Genomic DNA, 19,572 nt, shown 5'->3' on the forward strand with positions numbered 1-19,572 from the left:
ACATTACTAAGATACTCTCCATTAACTCTTATCCCTAACTCTTCCCAATCTAGGCCCCTGAAAACCTTCTGTAAACAGACGGTTAATACTATTGGGGAGATCGTGTCCCGCTTCCTTGCAACCTTCGTATTGGCATTCTGTTGCTTTCCTTAAGAAGAACTATGGTGGCTGTGGGTCCGCTGCAGATTTACAGTATGTTTATGTAGGGTTTGTCGATGACCTGATTCTGTAGTGCCTGCATTACTGCTGATGTGTCGACTGATTCAAACCCCTTCTCGTAATCTATATGAAGACTATACATAAGGGTTGGTTGTCTTCCGCGCATTTCTCTATCACCTTTTTGATAGTATGATTTTGGTCTATTGTGGAGTAGCCCGTACGAAATACTGTTTGGTCCTTTGGTGTATTGAACTACAATACCGCCTTCATTTTATTAGCTATTATTTTTACAAATAGTTTGCACAGAACGAACGGTACGCTGATCGGGATGTAATTTATCAAGTCCGTGACATCTCCTTTCTTATGAATTGAGATGATGTTGGCATTCTTCCAAGATTCTTGTACCCTTCCTGTCAAGAGACACTTTGTATATAAGGTGGCCAGTTTTTCTAACACAATTTCTCCACCATATTTGAACAGGTTCATTGTTACCTTATCCTCACCAGTGGCTTTCCCTCCGCATTTCTCCTAGAACTTTTCTTACTTCCCCTGTCGTTACTGCTAGAGTGTCAAATTCCTCTGAGCTGTTGTTGCTTCTTACGATATCATCCTGGTTGTTTCGGCTTCTGTATAGCTCTCTGTAGAACTCCTCCGCCACCTCAACTATCCTATCCTTATTGGTTATGACATTGCCTTCCTCGTCTTTTAATGCATATATTCGATATTGCCTATTCACAAGTTTGCCTTCGCAGCTTTCAGGCTTCTGTCAAATCCCGGCCGCGGGGGCTGCATTTCCGATGGAGGCAGAAATGTCGAGGCCCGTGTGCTCAGATTTGGGTGCACGTTAAAGAACCCCAGGTGGTCAAAATTTCCGGAGCGCTCCACTACGGCGTCTCTCATAACCATATGGTGGTTTTGGGACGTTAAACCCCACAAATCAATCAAGCTTTCAGGGTTCTGCCGCTTTTTTACAGCCCGCTCAATTTTCTCCGAGTTTTACCTACAAATATCGGCTACTTTAAGCCTATTGGTCAACTTCGAAAGCTCCACTAGCTCTATTTATTGGTTGCATTAAAGGCTTTCATGGTTTTGCCCTAAGATAGTTTGCCAGTGTCTTCTCAAGTGGCTGTACCTCCGACTTCCATTGCACACTCTTTAATGATACTAGTAAAATTTTCGTTCATTGTGTCAATACTAACGTCGGTTATCCCGTTTAGTGCTTCAAATCTATTCTGAAGCAAAACTCTGAATTCCTGTACTTTCTCTCTCACTACTAGCTCATTTATTGGCTTCTTGCATATCAGTTTATGCTTTTGCTTTTTTATATCTACATACGTGAATACGAACTCTAGCCTCGCCGCTGTGGTCTAGTGGCTAAGGTACACTGCTGCTGACCCGCAGCTCGTGGGATTGAATCCCAGCTGCGGCAGCTGCATTTTCAAAGGAGGTGAAAGCGCTGTTGACCCATGTGCTCATATTTGGGTGCACCTTAAATAACCATAGGTGGTGGAAATATCTTGAGCCCTCCACTACGGTGTCTCTCATATGGTGGTTTTGGGACGTGAGACCCCACATATCAAATCATACGAGCTCTTACCATTCTATGGTCACTGCATCAGATCTTCCCAACTGCTTCTACATCCTGTACAATGCCTGGGTGTGCACACAGAATAAAGTATATTTAATTTTCAGTTGCCCCATTAGGACCTCGCCACATCCAACTATATTTAGCCTGTTTTTTGAAGAAGGTATTCAAGATCCGTATATTATTATGTTCTGCAAACTCTACTAATAACCCTTTTTTGGCATTTCTAGAGCTGATGCCATATTCCCTCACCTAATGGTCTGCGGCCTGTTTCTTGCCTACATTGGCATTAAGTTGCCAATTAGTATTGTGTACTGTATCTTTATTAATTGCTGACTCTATGTCTCCATAGAAGCGTTCAATCAAACGATCATCATGGTTCAATGCAGGCGCATAGGTTTGTCCCACATTCATCATGTACCTTTTGTTAAACTTAATTACGATACTTGCTACCCTTTCACTGATGCTAAAGTATTCCTCTATGTTGCCAGCGACATTTCTGTGAATAAAAAAAAAGTCACAGCTTTGCCGCAAAGGCGAAGCAATGAACGCGATTGCAACAAATTGAAAGGTCACGCGCAGGATGGCAAGCAGATCGAAACGTGCCCCGCGTTGCTCACGCACAAATAACGCACGAAACGTACTCACACGTACAGATGAACAGTCTCAGTTGTTGCTTCGCCCTGTCTGAAAAGCGCGCCCTTTGAGCAAACGGATGTGCAACGATTGCAGTGACTTTTGTGCGCTGGGCACGTGCGATTCTTTCCACTGCAAGGTAAGGGCGCGTGATCAAACGTACATCCCCTTATTCTCTACGTGGGCCCAAGTACGCGTCAGAGATGAGAGCGGCCGTTAGCCGCCGCGTGCTCACTGCGCCATCTTGCTGATAATGCTGAAAACGCGACAGTTCCTCCCGAGACGTCCCCTAACAGCGGTAAGTGGTAGATATAAATAGCTTGCCGTTTGACGACCCGTGGAGGTACGCCACGGTGGCTCAGTGGTAACGCCTGGCATTCACGACGGAGAGTTCCCACGTTTGATTCCGTGCGCCGTAGTCTCTTTTCTGGATTTTTAAAAACGAGAGTCTTTCTTGGGGACCTTCGACGCAAAAATTTTGGCCTGTCTGGCTGTCTGTACACTTGTCTGTTTGTCCACTCTTAACGGCATCGGGTACTTAAAACGGCCGACCCCATCCGCAGCGCCCACCAATGTTGCTGAAGATTCAGCGTTCATGCTTGTGCAATTGTCAGTTAAAAAGCAATAATTGCGCATGTCTGGGGCACCTTAACAACACGTATATATTCTGCATGTGCATCTTTTACTAGAAAAGGCATACATAAGTAATTTTAAGGACCGTAGCGCTTATCACGCTTCGTTGACCATGCAACACTTGCACGAAAAGGCGAGTGTTTCCAACGCTTGGCTAAAACCAGACGGTAGTGGCACCTACCTGTCGCCTTGCGTTCTACACCTTATCACCTCTGAGACGGGCGCTCACACCCGTCTCAGAGCCACGCGCTTTGTCCCCCCCCCCCCCCCAAAAAAAATAAACTGCCAGATGGTGCTCATGTCTCACGTGTGACGTGACTTGATGCGTTCGTTCGCCTCCGCTGCACGCTCGAGGCACTCTAACGCAGCGCCTCCAGAATACCATTCACAGATTTTCTTGCGCAGAACCTCAAATAAATGTTTTGTTGACTCTCTCCACACGCAAGACTACTGTCTTTCGACGACATTTGCAGATTAACATGCAGATATGGGGCCATTTTTTTTTTCTTTCTTACGTTTTCATATATACAGATACGTATACATATACGGAGCATGACATCGACGCCGACGTCGGCGGCAAAATCCAGCCGAAAGTGTCCATATAATTGCTATCTCAAAAAAAAAAAACACCCTTAGTTCTTTCTGTCAACTAATCCACGATAGCATAGTATGTGTCCGTTCTTCAGCACTGTATAAGCCTCACGTGTCCTCCTAACTTCGTCGAGCCCCGCCGTGGTGGTCTAGTGGCTAAGGTACTCGGCTGCTGACCTGAAGGTCGCGGGATCGAATCCCGGCTGCGGCGGCTGCATTTCCGATGGAGGCAGAAATGCTGTAGGACCGTGTGCTCAGATTTGGGTGGTCGAAATTTCCGGAGCCCTCCACTATGGCGTCTCTCAGAATCATATGGTGGTTTTCGGACGTTAAACCCCACAAATCAATCAATCAAACCCTAACTTCGTTGAGTCCTATTAGGTCCCGTTTGATACTCTCTAATTCCTCAAATAGCACAGAGCTAGACTAGCTTCACTAGATAGCGTTCTAGCGTTGAACGTAGCGAAGTTCAGATTTCAATGGCGACCTGTCCAGACCTAGAAATTCTTAGCACCCTCCGCGGCGTCGCAGGTCGGACCGCCGCCTTGGACAGTTGCTTCGCAGCTGCTGTGGACTGAGGGCCAATGGTTGATTAGTACTTTCATAAGGGAGGCAGTGGCCAAGTACTGCACCAGCGTGGCCAATCCTGCTCTGGTGAGGAAGCACATTACCGGTAGTTGCTCGCATGGGAGGCCACACCCCAGACCTCTTCTCTTTTTTTTTAACGATTCCTTTATCGGGCGTTTTAAGTAAATATACGATTGGGAATGTCCCGGCATCTGCATTCGAACCGTACTTTGTCATTGCATGATAGGTAAATATAGAAGGTTCTGTTGCACTTTCTTAGCACTGTAAACATACCACCTGACAGCCTAGGAGCTCTCAACTTCACGACTCGTAGCTCGCCTGACCTTGTCTGAACTGTTTGACAAGTCTATATTTCTATTATGAAAAAAAAAAAAGCCGTGGTTTCGAACTCCTGACTTTGCGAGCTTAGGCTGGCTGAGTGCCCTGGATGACCCTCCTTCGCACGCGTTTATTATCTCCTAACTTCTTCCTGTCTCACTAAATTTGGACATTGTTGCTTCAAAGTGTCCGAAATGTCGGAATTTTGCTAATTTTGAGGGGTCCCATTCCTGCTCTGACCTTTCCTGTCAACTGACGAGTTGCGCGCTCCTGTTTTGCGAAATAATCGGATACTCCTATTTGATACGTTGAGCGTATACGTCGTGGGTGGTTGGAGTGCATGAAAAGTAAACGCGGAAAGTATGTAACTGCTAAAGAATAGACTGGCGCTGCCTTTAAGGCTGTATTCTATTTTGTTGGCGTTTTGGAGTAGTAATTAAAACTCTGGTAAATAAATATAGTGGTAGTCCTCAGTCGGAAGTCAGATAAACGTACTAGTAATTACATCTACGGCTAGCCTAATAACATAGAATAGTGGGTGAAAAGGTAGTAAGTGAATTATATCTAATTATAGAGAGCGGGAAAAGGCAAGTAACTTCGTATGAAAGTAATGACATATTGCGTCACTCACCGCATAGCGTCAGCTTGAATTGATAGACTGCCGGCACCACACACAGCGAAAAGTCCCTGCGACACGTTCACCTTGTAAGTGCTTCCGGGAGCCCTCATAGTGGTATACGTTTAATGAACGCAACTGGTGCCGGTGGGCGGCTATGCTTTAGGATAAATATTTCTTAAATTTCCCTGTTTGTTTAGACAGTGTACAATTCAGGCTGTGCAAAAAGGAAACCACCGTACTTAGTGATCAATTTGTATTCATAGCTGTGTGTGCATTCTCGCATGCTAGCACTGTAAGTGGCTATGAAGTGATCATTACGTGTTTTATATCTAGGCATTCAAAAAAGTCGATTTTAAGTTCTTAACCCATTAAGGACCACGAAAGAAGTACTGGTTAGATTTTATTAAAATTTTGCACATGTAAATACATTCAGTAGTCAACATCATGTGCAAAGTTTCATGGAGTTTTACGAGTTTTTGCAGGAGTTCTGACACTGTATTTTAGAAAGCATGCTGGGCCCTCGAGATAGCAATAGGAAAGCTCGTGAGATGCAAGAAGAAAGAGTACGCTAGGCCCTTCCCAAACGTATACCAAAGTCATCTTGCCCCATGTATAGCTTATTGAAGCACCGGCGGTTTACGAAGAGCGTAACGTCACGCTTCTTACAACACTATTTCAATGTGTTGTGGCATACTTGCATTGTTTTCCAAGCTTTGCGAAAATATCGGTATGGATAGGGTGTAATAGCAAGCTCAGTGGACGCTAGAGATCCCTTGACACTTCTGTCAAGTACAACAACGCCAAGTGAATGTCTCACTAATATGCGACTGAAGTACGATAGTCAATAAGTAGGGGGTCTGCTGAAACATGCAGTGCAGTTGCTAATCCCGTATGCGTTGGCTGCGGCCATTTCTATACGATCTCAGTGAATGAGGGTCTGTACCACTAATAAATCTGTAGTTATTCGCAGTACGGTCGTAGAGCTAAGCCCCTTCCATGCTATATTGTTACAGCTTCTTAGCAGAGTTGGGCACTACGTTTTTTTCTTTCATTGGATGACCACGTGATTAAGAACAAAGAAAGTACTGTGCTGTGGTTTGGCATCGTAGCAACTATGCTTTTGTCTCTCGTATTCACGAGACAAACTTCTTTCCTATATGAAAACCGATAACATACTCCCCATGTTCTTTTCGTTCCATATTTTTTTATTGTCGGCAGAGACTACACTTGGTACCATCGTCAATCCCCTTTTCCTCATATTTGTCTATGTAAGGGTCAGATGCGACTATGAGGAAAACCCCAACGTGCTCTCTCATATTTACAGCGGCATTCGCAGCCTCGTGGGTCTCAGATAACCGAAAAATAGTCATTGCTTTGGCTCAAGGCCTCTCAGATAACCGAAAAAAAAAGATAACCGAAAACAATTTCATTGCTTCCGCTCAAGGCTGAAGCAATGAATGTGATAGCAACACATCGGGCTTTCATATGATGTAAGGCTAAGAGGTTTGGGAATTGACAGTAATGCAGTACCGCAGTATATGAACAGGTGTTGTAAATAATTGACTGCGTGACGTCCCCGCGAGAGGTGAAGTCCAAGTCCGGCATCGAGAAACGTGACAAGCCACTGGTTTTCACGTCAAGGTATATTAACGTTGAAGTCTCAAGTAACCATCACCGGCACATCCTGTATATAGGTGCACCGCGCGGAAGTTGTGCAGCGAAATGTTCATGACGTCAGTCCGGAAGGTTCCTGGTGAGATGTTCACTGTTGCGATGACGAAGCCGTGCGATGTTTTAACGGCGCAAGCGTCACCACAACCAATCTGGGGCAGAGAGTTGAGTTTATCCGTCTAAAGTGATACTAGTGGTGCGCATTTTGATGGGAGCTGTGTTCACAGGCACGACAGAAACTTTATGCGAACTTGGTCTTGAACTTGATGCGAGCAATGTTTCCTGTAGCTTTAGTGTGAAAGGGGAGCCAGAAACATTTTGTAATGCCCCTTTCATCCAACTGTACGTGCTTCAGTGAACCCACCGCTCCATTGATCAATCCATCGGACACGTCAATGTTTAGGGAAAACATGTATGGCTTGTCTAAACAAAGTACATGCTTTGCTCAAGAATGTTTTTTTAAGTCTACTGACAGTAAGATGGTCGCAAATGGTGGCTATACGTAGCTCGCCGTTAGTAGGATGAGTAGTATGAGTGGCGTGGCCTAGTTCGTTAATGCAGCGTGCTGAGAAGCAAGAGGTCGCTGGTTCTAATTTAAGTTTTTAACAAATCCATTAAGGATCACGACAAGAGGGCCATTAGGAACCATGGTGGGTGCCTTCTCTTTGCACAAACACACACACACGCACGCGCGCATATATATATATATATATATATATATATATATATATATATATATTGTTGAGACGTTTATTGGCGGACACTTGTCGATGATGCTCGACAGCGACAGTCAATGCGGGCACGAGCTGCTCTTCTTTTTGCTAAAAGGGCGACCCACTAGAAGGCGCTGGAGAGGACGACCCACTGTTCGAAGGCTTCGCCACAACTACCCCGGGTACGAAGAGAGAGCCGCCTGGCGACCTAACAGCTGGTTACTATGAGCGGGTCGTGGTAGACTTTGAGGCGCTCCACGTTGACAATGTCGCGCCCTCGACGGCGCATGTCCGAAGATGGTTCGATAGGTTCGATCAAGTAATTTACAGGGGAAGTGCGTTTGACGACACGGTAGGGGCTTTCGTATTTGGGCAATAGTTTTGAAGATAGGACAGTTGAAGTGGTAGGGATCGAGAGCCAGACGAGCGCTCCAGGGAGGAACGTGGGCGCAGTAGTGCTGGTGTCAGCGCGAATGCCTTTTTGCCACTCTTGATCATGCACTGTAAAGGTTCTTGCAAGCTCTCGACACTCTTCAGCAAGCTTGGCTGTAGCAGAAATAGGCGCCCACTCGGACGGATCTGGCTTGTACGGAAGTATAATGTCGATGGTGTGCGACGGGTGCCTTCCATATAATAAAAAGAAAGGGTAAAAGCCAGTAGTGCTCTGAGGGGCGGTATTATATGTGTTGGTGACAAAGGGTAGAATGTAATCCCAATTTGTGTGATCGGCGGCGACGTACTTGGAGAGCATGTCGCTGAGCGTACGGTTGAAGCGTTCAGTGAGGCCATTCGTCGGCGGGTGGTAAGCAGCAGTTTTGCGGTGAACAACGTTGCACTCTTTGAGAATGGCTTCGACGACTTCAGACAGGAAGACGCGGCCTCGATCACTGAGCAGTTCCTGAGGTGGACCGTGTCGCAGCATGAATCGTTGGAGCAGGAAGGAGGCCACATCGCTCGCTGTAGCCGCGGGGAGAGCAGCAGTTTCGGCGTATTGCCTGAGGTGGGCCACAGCAACAATGGCCCAGCGGTTACCAGCTGACGTTAGTGGAAGTGGCCCATACAAATCGATGCCAACGCGCCCAAACGGCCTGGCAGGGCAAGGTAGAGGTTGCAGACCTACCGGCGACAGGTGCGTTGAAGTTTTGCGGCGCTGACATTCTATGCAGGAGCGAACGAATTTCTGCACGTAGCGGTACATGCCGCGCCAAAAGTGCCGTTGGTGAATGCGGTGGTAAGTCTTCGATACCCCGGAGTGCGCACATTGCTGATCAGAATGAAAGAATTCACATATGTCAGAGCGCAGACTGTGGGGTATGACTAGTAGCCACTGGCGGCCGTCACCGTTGTAATTGCGTCGGTGGAGGAGGTCGTCGCGAACGGCGAAATGGTGGGCTTGACGACGCAACGCGAGAGTGGATGGAGTGGATGGATCAGTGAGCAAGTCTATCAGTGAGGCAATCCATTGATCTTTGCGCTGTTCAGTAGCAGCGGCATGAATGCTAATGGAAGAAACGGCAATTAAGGTGAGACGCTGAGTCGTGGGCATCGTCGTCAGGCAAGGGAGAGCGCGACAGGGCGTCGGCGTCAGCATGTTGCCTTCCGTTGCGGTACAGCATGTGGATGTCGTAGTCTTGCAGGTGCAGTGCCCAGCGGGCGAGATGGCCTGAGGGATCTTTCAATGACGACAACCAGCATAGTGCGTGATGGTCGGTGACTACATCAAATGGGCGACCATAAAAATAAGGTCGGAACTTGGTAAGGGCCTAGACTATTGCCAGACATTCTTTCTCAGTGACGGTGTAATTAGTCTCGTCTTTTGTAAGTGTACGGCTTGCATACGCCACGACATATTCCGGGAACCCTGGTTTGCGCTGCGCAAGGACAGCGCCGAGACCGACACCACTGGCGTCCGTGAGTACCTCTGTAGGGGCCGTAGGGTCGTAGTGGCGGAGTATGGGAGGCGACGTCAACAAACGACGGAGCCCGTTACTTCCGAGGAGCATCGTCAGCGGCGATACGATAGACGCGAAGTTTCGGATGAAGCACCGAAAGTAGAAACACAGTCCTACGAAACTACGCAGTTCCTTGACGGATGTCGGCTTGGGGAACTCAGGCACGGCCCGAAGCTTGGCTGGATCGGGGAGAATTCCGACCTTGGACACGACGTAGCCGAGTATTGTCAACTGCCGAGCAGCAAATCGGCACTTCTTTAGGTTCAGTTGCAGACTGGCGTCACTCAGACGCGTTAAAACATGCCGCAGGCGTTGAAGATGCGTGGATAAGTCCGGAGCGAAAACGACGACGTCATCGAGGTAGCACAGGCATGTGTGTCATTTCAGGTCATGCAGAACGGTATCCATCATGCGCTCAAAGGTGGCGGGCGCATTGCACAGCCCAAACGGCATGACGTTGAATTCGTACAAGCCGTCGGGAGTGACAAAAGCGGTCTTCGGTCGAGCGTCCTCAGCCATAGGTACTTGCCAGTACCCTGAGCGCAAATCAAGAGATGAAAAGAATTCGGCTCCTTGCAGGCTGTCAATCGCGTCATGTACACGCGGTAGTGGGTACACGTCCTTACGAGTGACCTTGTTGAGGCGTCGGTAGTCCACACAGAACCACACAGAACCGTGCTTCTTCGCGACGAGAACGACAGGAGACGCCCAAGGGCTGTTAGAGGGTTGAATAACATCACGGCAAAGCATGTCGTCCACTTGCTCGTTGATTATACGGCGTTCTGTGGGAGATACGCGATATGGACGTTGCCGTAGTGGTGGTTGTGCGCCTGTGTCGATGCGATGCGTAACAGTGGATGTGCGGCTGAGAGAAGGTTGAGCGACATCGAAAGAAGAGCGGAATTCTCCCAACAGGGCCAGAAGCTGGGAGCGCTGGACCGGCGTAAGGTTGTCGGCAATGAAAGGACCGAATACATCAGCGGATGATGAAACAGATGTAGAAACAGCACTAAGGGTATTGAAACTGCGGCGGTGCGTGCCATCAGGTTGATCCATGACTTGCGCGTCTTCGATGGGTTCCATGGTGCCGAGACATTCCCCTCGCACCAACGTAACACTGTACGGGGATGAGTTCAGAACAAAAATAGTGGTGCTGCCGTGAGTGACTTGCACGGTCGCGAAAGGAACCAGCAACCCTTTTCTGGTGAAAACACAATGAGATGGCGAGAGGAGTGCAGCGGTGTCGGAAAGACTTGCGCAGTAGACCGACACCACCGCGGACGAGTTTGCAGGCACTTGCGTGTCGGCCCTGACGAGTAACTTGCTTGCAGCAGATGGACTGTTGGCCGGCGTCAAAGAAGAGAATTCTGTCAGCTCTATTTCTGCTGGTGCGCAATGAATGATGGCGTCATGGCGGGAGAGAAAATCCCATCCTAGGATGACGTCGTGAGAGCATGAAGGAATTATGATGAATTCGACGGCATACATCACGTCCTGAATCATGCTGTACACATTGCTGTAGGGTGAATGCTTTGGGCGCTGGCTGTACGGAGGGAGAGCCCGGAAAGTGGCGTGGTCACTTTGCGCAGTAATCGGCTACGTTTTGCGTCCATGACTGATATGGCGGCTCCAGTATCTACAAGGGCAGATGCACGAACACCATCCACAAGCACGTCTATCACGTTCGATGGGCTTTCCCGAGGGCTTCTGCAGTTCGACAGCGTCGCAGCCTTTGCCTCGTGGATTGCGACGGCTAGTTTTCCTGGTCACCCTCTAGTGGACGTGGCCGCATCGGTGACAGTGAGCGACGTCGCGGAGAATGTGAACGGCGGGTAGATGGAGCGGAGCGGGACGACGGTGACGTAGGCGGCGGTTGGTCATAAAAGCGGCTCGATTGGCTGGGAAAATTGGAGGTGACCTGCGGTTGCTGCACACGATTGCAATAGCGTGCTACGTGACCGACGCAACCACAAGCCAAGCAGATGGGGCGATTGTCAGCAGTGCGCCATCGGTTCACGGGTCCCATCCATGTCGCAGAACGCGATGGGCGAGCCGGCTGGTGATATAACTGCATAGTGGGCGGCACACGGTGCACGCGGATGATGTCGGCATATGTAGGCGGCACAGTTTCTCCGAAGGCCTGTGGCCTGGCGATGGTGTCGGTGTAACCAAGGGGGCCAGTCACAGGAATAGGTGGGGGTGGCCTGGCAACAACTTGGGCGTAACTGAGTGGTGTAGATACTGGAGGCGGCTGGTGGTATTCAGGAACGACCTCCGCGATTTCCTGCTGAATGGCTTGGCGGAGGAGAGGCAGAAGTGTGCTTGACGGCTGTTGAGCACGTTGCGGGGAAGCAAAAGCCAGTAAAGAGACCTGGCGGGCAACTTCCTCACGCACGAATGACTTGATTTCAGCGAGCAAGGTGGTGTGGTCAGGAAGTGTTGACAAGGCCGAGAGATCAGCGTCACGTGAGGGTGGTCGACGGGTCATCTAGCGCTGCCGTCGCAGCTCCTCGTAACTTTAGCATAGTGTAATGATCTCTGCCACAGTGCGAGGGTTCTTGGCCAGGAGCATGGTGAAGGCATCGTCGGCGATGCCTTTTAGAAGATGGGTAATTCTGTCAGCCTCTGACATGCTCGCGTCCACTTTCTTGCAGAAGTCAAGGATGTCCTCTATGTAACTTGTGAAGGACTCACCGGTCTGCTGTGCTCGTTCACGTAACCGCTGTTCGGCTTGCAGCTTGCGAACGGCAGGGCGGCTGAACACGTCGACGACGGCGGTTTTAAAAGCGGACCAAGTGGGGAAATCGGATGCGTGGTTGTATCACATGCCGGCCACATCCGCGAGGTAGAAAACCAGGTTACCGAGTTTACCTGCCTCGTCCCAATGATTGGGGACGCTGACGCGTTCGTACATAGCGAGCCAGTCCTCGACGTCGGTGCCATCCGCGCCGGTGAAGACAGGAGGGTCGCGGAGGCGGGGGACACCGGAACATGGCGTCGGCGCAGGAGGAAGTGTTTGCTGCGCGGCGTCTTGTTGCATGGTAGAAGGCACGGTACCAGATCGAAGCTCCAAGGGCATCGAATGCTATTCGGAGGTGTTAGAAGGGCACAGCACTCTCCACCAAATTGTTGAGACGTTTATTGGCGGACACTTGTCGATGATGCTTGACAGCGACAGTCAATGCGGGTACTGACTCTCTGCACGAGCTGCTCCTCTTTTTGCTAAAAGGGCGACCCGCTAGAAGGCGCTGGAGAGGACGACCCACTGTTCGAAGGCTTCGCCACAATATATATATATATATATATATATATATATATATATATATATATATATATATATATATATATATATATATATATATATATATATATGTGTGTGTGTGTGTGTGTGTGTGTGTGTGTGTGTGTATGTGTGTGTGTGTGTGTGTGTATGTGCGTGTGTGTGTGTATGTGCGTGCGTGCGTGTGTGTGTGCGACATGACGGCGACGGCGAAATTCAACTGAGTGTGTCGTCCATAAAATTGATATCGCATAAAAATGCCATGATTTTCAAGAAAATAGTTGGTTCAATCATAGGCACAGCACATTAGACACGTTTGTGATCCCACGAAGCCCCATTGTACTGTAAATAGTACAACCAGATTTGATTATGTCTCCGAGCAAAACTATGTACTCTATAAACTTCTCGCGCTGTCAAGGAATTATTTTGTTCTCGCTGGAGCACAGTCAATCTGATTTTCATTGTATAATTTGTGAGACATGAAACAAATGGAGCAAAATGAATAATGAGCACGTGTGTTTGAGGGCTCTTCTTTCTAAAGTTAATGACTCATAGAACAGAAAAAAAAATGGAACAGTCAATGTGCCAAGTTAGTATTAACTTGCTGCAACCCTTGGCATCCGAAATTCCAATGAGCAAAAAGTGAATATTGTGTTATGTGTTTTTGATTTGCGAATAAGGAAGTATACTTTGTAAAGTACGCTGGTGTTTAATGCCTCAAGAAAAAACTTGAGATTTTATTTTGTCGTAGTGGGCTTCAAAAAAGGGCCAATAAACTGTTTTCAAACCAGTCTATCTAAACCAGCGGTAAAAAACGTTTGTGTGTGCAATGGTTACAAAAAACTATCATCAATATGAATTGATGTGTGCCACAGAAGTTTAGGAAGACCCACTACTCGATAAACGTCCACGAAAAAAAAACTATGGACCATCTCCCCGAAGGGAACCCTGATGGGATGAGAAGCAGCAGCGGTGCGCATGGCGTTGACCCAGTTGAAACGGGCGTCGACGCGGGTACAGTAGACGTTTGTTGAAACTTGAAAGGCAAAGACACGGGAGGTGGGACGCGTTGAAGATGCTTGCGCTCGGCTTCCTTGACTAGCGTCTCGTCAGTGTTACCTGCGCGTCGTCACTATTCTCGAATGCGATTGGTGTGCTTGACTCGCACCTCGTTGGTGTCGCTGGTCTTCCACTGCTAACACTAGCATTCGGCATCCCTGGCTCGCATCTCGTCGTTGTTGACGTCGCCATTCGTGAACGCGATCCGCTTCGCTAACCCTCGCAACGCTTATCTACGCCGGTGACAGCCGGGAAAGGTACGCGCGCACTAGCGGGAACCATGCCGCGATGGCGTCCTACACGTCGGCGCAATCGCGTGGCAAGCAGCGGTGCGCTGTTCACATTGTCACAATGTTGTTTCGCGAAAGTACTTGCCCCACACGCAATATTAAATGCTGGGAATCGTTACCCCATTCTCAGCTTCATCAAACTGCATCCCGTTCCTTCTCGGTTTGCGGGTATGTATGCAAACTCACACAAGGGCGAGAGAAGTAGAGGCCGCATTATGCGATTCTTTAGCCATTCAAGGGCCGAACAGAACGGTTACTGTGATCCCACTACTTCGGAAACAAGACCTCGTTCTTTCTAGCCTAGTGCAAATAATTATTGATTGATATGTGGGGTTTAACGTCTCAAAACCACCACATGATTATGAGAGATGCCGTAGTGGAGGGCTCCGGAAATTTCGACCATCTGGTATTCTTTAACGTGCGCCCAAACCTGAGCACACGGGCGTACGGCATTTTTGCCTCCATCGAAAATATAGCCGCCAAAGCCGGGATTTGATCCTGTGAATGGCGGGTTAGCAGCCGAGTACCTTAGTCGTTAGACCACCGCGGCGGGTTCTGGTGCGAAGAGAGGTAATAAATTTCTATGCGTTGTTACGACCGGGGTTTGCAGGCACCGGAGGTGTGGGATGAAGTTGTCGAGGCAGGAGGAAAAGAGACTTGAAGAGGATTTATTTACATTATGTACATGGTGAGCTCTCGTACATGACGAGCTCTTTCTTACATGGAGAGCTCTCGAATCTGGCGTTCCTCTACATGGCGCTCCTTCGAATGAGCCGGGTGGCTCATTATGAAGGGTATGTTCTCCCCAGATCCCTAGATCAGGGAATACGTGCAGATGGTACTGTTCAATCACAGATCACAGACAACGGGCGAGGGGGACGAGCATGCACGGCCTCCGTGAACGTCCAATATTGAGGCATGATCAGTGCACTCTAAGGTGGCGCCAGTGGAGCTTTTCCTCGTCGTGTGTGTGCCGCTGGTCGAGGGGTCCCAAACTTATTACAGCATACATCAAAGGGTCCGCCGAACTGCTCGCTTGATTAGCGGGGCGATTTGCGGCGGCCACCGTAGTCTCTTCCAAGGAAGATGCTGTATTTGTTGTCCTCTCTCGAACGGCTTACGGCGTCGTGGCGACACGACGTCTCACCCTCCGGCTAGGAGGGGCATTACCTGGCGGGCATAGGCAGCCGGCCGGTCCGCTACTTGTTTGAGGATCGAAAGAGCGCCGCTCTCTCGTCAGCTCTGGCGCCAGGCACAACAGCGTACAGATCCGCGAAGTACAACGTCCGGCTTACCAATCATTTCAACTCTAATCCCGGACTCAAAAGCTTTCGGGATGCACGGACGATAAAAAAAAAAGAAAGAAAGAAAGGTCCCTCAGTGAGCTGCACATCCGAGGATGAACGCTGATTTGTTTCACAAATTTCAAATTTATTAGTCAAGTATATCGCTGCCGCAGCGTTTTGGAACGGCTAAGTCACATGATACGCTCACTCGAATGCGTCCGGCACTGTGGTATCGAGTGGTAAACAAACCGGTGGGCTATAAACATTAACTGACTCTGGGTTGAAATCAATCGCGCTGCACTGACGACGCCATAGGCGAGTCACGTGATGTTGTTTACTACGTCACAGCGACAGCAGCGCCGGCCCGAGTGAGACGTTTTAAGTAGCAAATGTATACGCTTTGTGGGCGCATGCTTCATTGACAAGTATGCTTTAACCTACACTAAATCCTTGAACAAAAGGGCCTCGCGGTGGAAGCAGTTAAGCGGACATACTGTCTACAATCATGAGCGTTTGTTCAGGAGCGACATACTTTACTATTTTTTTTCTTCAAATACAGGTGCGAATTGTCGAGAACGTTTTTAGAAGCCACTGTAGCTAGAAAAGTCTTTTGCAGCGCATTACTCCAGTTTCAATAGGAATGGCAATAACAACAGAGCGGGAAGAGAGGAGAACCCATTGTTCCTTTTTTTTATTGCGCCCATTAAAGCATACCAACTAACCCAATCGTACACACTTCTCGATTTCTATAGCACCTGTCTTCAGAGTGGTAGCGCCTTGCCGCAAAACAAAGAAAGGTGAAAAAGTACAATTTATCGTATTTGTTGAAATTATGCTGACCTAAGCAAAATTTATGAACTGCTTGCAACCGATGTACTTTTTGAAAGACGTATAAACAGCCGAAAGTAAAAAAAAAGGAAAGCCACTAGTAATATCATTTTTTATATACGCACCACTGCTAGTACTTTTATTAACATTTCGTGGCAGGAATTAGTGTTTATTTCTTCTCATGGTATTGTGCAAAAAAGCCAATTACCAAGAGTCTAGCTGTCAGCACATCCTGCGCTGGTGCATCACATAACATTCCACGCTTATGTTCTCACTGCTTGCGCAAGCAAGCCGTAAGGAGCGCACAAAATTTACCTTGCGAGTTCCGGAGACGTTAGTACTCGTTGTTCTTAGACCTCCACCATTGGAGTGAATTTCTGATGTCTTTGCGTATCTTATCTGAATGAATACAGCTGTCCAGATCATGCCCTCGTTTCTCTCGTTCCATGTTTCAGCAGTGTAAGCGCTTTTACCATGTTCTTTACCTCCCCTATTTAATTGTCTATTCTTTCTCATAACGATATTGTTCCTTTGAATGTGACCCTTGGACTAGGCGGTATAGGATTGGAAGGATGGAGCATAACATTGAGAAGCAAAAGTTGCATCGTGAACGCTAGTGCTGTGCGGTTCTTCTTTCGTCCGTTTTGTTCCCGCACTTCCAGTTCCTTGTACGAATATGAACATCGACTCGTCCACATTTCGATCCTTTTGCAATTTAGTACGTTTAAGAACTCCAGGTAGTCGAAATTTCCAGAGCCATTCACTACGGCGTCTCTTACAATCATATAGTGGTTTTGAGACGTTGCTTTCCACATATCAATCAAATAATCAATCCTTTTGCAATGTATTTCTGTTACATAGCACTGTAGGTCGGCAAACCTTGTGAAGCTCACTCAGACCGACTCATGAAATATTGGCACGATGAATAGTCGGCGGCACAACAGAGGAGAACGAAACGAGCAGCACGAGCAGCGGTAGCTAGTTTTCTGAGAAAGAGGACGTTGGGGCGTCTGCTCTTGTGTCCTTGCGTTTGAATACAGCGTTGCTTATTCTCGTCGCAACGAAGTCTTGTGTCTTGCTGTTTCTACGTTGCGACAATAGATATCGAGCGTTGAACCTATACTCGGACTTTGACGCACGAAAATTTTCCGTAGCCAGACTCACTCGTACAAACACCTTTTGTTGTGTAACTTCGACACAACTTCTTCACAGCTTCGTCTATGGTCTTAATCACAATATAAGCACAAATAACGCAAAGCAGGACATGACTGACGCACGCGACCACACATGTTGAATGGACTAGTTTAACTGACATTGCAGAAGCCGAAGCAGGCGCATGGAGGCGTATACAAGATCAACGCCAAACACCTCGCGAGGAATTACGTTGGACGGTTATCGCTGCCAGTAAATTAGGTAAAGTTTTGGAAGCCCTTATGATTGCTGACGCAGTGACAAGACCACCCGTCTTTATCGTTCTGCGCGTTACTTTATCACAATCGGAGATGGCGTGCGCAGGCTCGAGATTAAATTTCAATTCACGGTGGTTCATCTATGTCGGTACGTATGCATTGACAAATGTCGCCAATCTGCTGCTTGGCGAAAAAAAGATGGTTCTATAAAAATGTGAAATGTAGCCGTATTTCAAGTTTCACTTGTGTTCTCCATTACGGTGACTTCTTATATCCGTATTGCTGACGGCTAAGGAGATATATTTGTTAAGGACACAAATTACAAAGAAAACGATGCTTGTAAGAGTCTTTAAAAGTCCGTCTCACAGGAGGGTTTTCGTCTTGATTAAATTTGTCCTGAAGTTGGCTTCTTTAATCCGGCAAGCAGAGACAGTTTAGACGACATATCCCTTAATTATACGAATTATACTTTTTGTGCTACTTGGGTCCAAGTAGGTTATAATAAAACTTGCCTGCGTCCCAAGGAGGTTATACTATATAACACGGGATCCTTGCCTGGGTCCCGCTCATTGTATACACGGTGGAAGGCGTTGCGCGTTGAGAAGCAGCACTGCCTTCGCACGAGAGTTGTGGCACATGTCGTATCATGGCGCATACAGGAACTGCTGTCGCGCTCAGCTTCACTGTGCGCATCATGTGTTGTGTGTATGCGACTTAATAGACACTGGAGATTTATTATATTGATAATAAATGTCTCACGGCATTTTTCGTGTTACCATCACGTCGATCATTACGCACTCTCACTGGTAAGCTGTCTGTTGCGCTAAAGAAAAGTTTGATTGACATGTTCAACGTCCCAAAACCACCATAAGATTATGAGAGACGCCGTAGCGGAGGGCTCCGAAAATTTCTACCACCTCGGGTTCTTTAACGTGCACCCAAATCTGAGCACACGGACCTACAGCATTTTTGATTCCATCTAAAATGCAGCCGCTGCAGTCGGGATTCGATCCTGCGACAAGCGGGTCAGCAGCCGAGTACCTTAGCCGCTAGACCACCGCGACGAACGCTAAAGAAAAGTTTCCATAAAAACTGGTTTTTCGGCCTCTTTAAGGATTATTCTGCAGTTCTCCTATTGCTTATAGCTGATGTTGTACTTTCGCTGATTGTAGAACGTATGCTGATCAGCGTGCACTCTATGAACATTGCACAAATTTGATAACCAAAAAAAACTTTCTCACGGGGTCATTTAGCCTGCCTCACGCTACAGAGGCGTGCTCTTCACATATTTCACATATTTGTACAGTATCCGTCAGCTCGACAAGCTTTAGATGTACCTTGAAACCATGCAATGAGAAACTATCAATGCACGTGCTCGTCCAATGGACAAAATATTCGGTCTGGGCGTCTCTGAAACGTTAGTCTTCAGGATTTCACATGCCACGCCGACAATGTTGCCGGTTCTAAAGGACAAAAAAAAACATACAGGTGAAACCTGTCGACGCTCTTGAGCGCTTCTAACGCGGAAAGCAGAATTAACAAGCCGGTTTTCTTCTGTAATACAGTTGAAAGCGATTAGCAAGAACTAGGTAGCCCTTAAATACTTTTTATTTATTCGGCGAGAAAAAAAAAACTCTAAACATTGAATTAAGATACAGATTAAACTTTCTTTCCGGAACGTTGGCCCGAACACTCGAAGTATCGAATTTTAATTCCCCCCCCCCTTTTTTTTTGAATAAATGTAGGAAGGAAAGAAGCAGCAAAAAGAAGGCAGGGAGGTTAACCAGAAAGACATACGGTTGGCTATACCCTTCACTGGGGGATTAGGAAAGGGGACAAGAAAAATGAGAAATAGGGAAGAAAAGGAAAAGAAAAATGGAGAGACTGACAGTAATTTTTGTGCAGCGTGTAGAACTCCGCCGCATATCAGAGGCGTTCACACAAACCGGTATCTT

Source organism: Rhipicephalus microplus, chromosome X (genome assembly GCF_043290135.1).
Source record: "Rhipicephalus microplus isolate Deutch F79 chromosome X, USDA_Rmic, whole genome shotgun sequence".
Taxonomy (NCBI): Eukaryota; Metazoa; Arthropoda; class Arachnida; order Ixodida; family Ixodidae; genus Rhipicephalus; species Rhipicephalus microplus.